This window comes from Austrofundulus limnaeus, unplaced genomic scaffold, assembly GCF_001266775.1.
Source record: "Austrofundulus limnaeus strain Quisiro unplaced genomic scaffold, Austrofundulus_limnaeus-1.0 Scaffold11, whole genome shotgun sequence".
Classification (NCBI taxonomy): domain Eukaryota; kingdom Metazoa; phylum Chordata; class Actinopteri; order Cyprinodontiformes; family Rivulidae; genus Austrofundulus; species Austrofundulus limnaeus.
In genome coordinates this window covers 1,189,852-1,191,167 of record NW_013952413.1, presented here as the reverse complement: position 1 = coordinate 1,191,167, position 1,316 = coordinate 1,189,852, and the positions used below count along the sequence as shown (strand labels likewise).

Sequence of the window (1,316 nt, the reverse complement as noted above, 5' to 3'; positions counted from 1 at the left end):
TTAGCAGAGTCATACTTACTGTTTGCGTTCGACAAGATTCGTCTGAAAAATAAAGAAGAAAGGAAAAAGAAGTCTATTTGCGTCCGTTAGGGGAGTTTACGACACTTCCCGACAATCTTGAACGCTTTACGACAATGTGTGGTCACACGTGTTGATCGACCATAGTAGGTGTTGTTAGCAACTATCTCAACTGGTAAATATTTGTTTTARTTATATTCATATTGCGTCTCAGATATTTCGGTGTTTTGTTTATTTTTTGTAAGTGTAAGATACACAAAGTTGTGTTGGGAAAAAAGGGCGAGAAACTGTTATTGTTAATGTTAGACTCAAGCTAACTTGTTAGCAACAACTAGACACACGTCGCTTGCTTGCTAGGTAGCGCATTCATTGTGTTGAATGCTCCTCAGTGTTTTAGACACTGTATATTAATGTATTTGTTTATATAGCACGTTTTAAGAGCTAACTTAGAAACTGTTTTTCATATAATGCATTTAAATGGGATTAAAAAACTGGAAGCAACAAACGTGTTAAAATATAATGAAAAATTAAAATACTAACAATCAGACGAAGGTCTTTATTTGAGAATTCATTTATTCACTTAAAAGTTAGTTTGTCATTATTCTTGCTTTAGGTTTTCTTGATAAGAAAGCCTAAAGATTGAGAGGAAACGGGAACTTTTTCTCTGACAAGCTCGATTTAAAATGAACAATTGCAGATTTAACTCTTTACTTTAAAGATGCATGATTTGTGGTTAAACAGAAGAACTAGAGTGAWTATTCTTGTGTTTTGGACCAACTGTAAACATCAAACTAAGTCTTGGCTCACAAAAGAGTAAAGTTATAAAGATAAYAACAGAAAAACACGGGATTAGAGTTTATTGGCTGATAATTAATAAATATATTTGTGAGTTTGAAGATGTTATTTAAACATCTAACTTGTGTTTTTTGGCAGATGAATAAGTATGATCAGGTTGTAAAGCCTGGAAGATGATATCAAAGATTTTGTTAGGGTCTAGGGTTGGGCGATATTGGCAATACAATTAATCACGATTAATTGTGGTATTTAGCCGACAACGATTAATTTGACGATTAATCCCCTGGAGTCCCTGGACACCCTAATGTCCTGGTCACATGACCAATTTAGTGGGAAAGATTTACTCTTCGTAAAAATCTTTTTCAAACTGTGTCAAAATCACAGACTTCAGGGTGTACTTCAAATTTTAAATTGTCTTGATAAATAAATAACAAAACTTTTGTTAAAATGTTCGTCAGATTTGAAGCAGAGAAGAGCACCAAGCGGACTGACCAGGGAACTAT

General features: G+C 33.7%; 1 protein-coding gene across 1 annotated transcript in view; it reads right to left on the bottom strand.

Moving 5' to 3' along the window:
- The window catches only part of LOC106513241 (alcohol dehydrogenase class-3), a gene marked incomplete in the record, with an annotated part of 5,712 nt that extends 5,669 nt beyond the window's left edge, over positions 1–43 (bottom strand). The window contains 1 exon segment of the mRNA XM_014001965.1: positions 20–43.
- Positions 44–1,316: the final 1,273 nt, after the last annotated feature.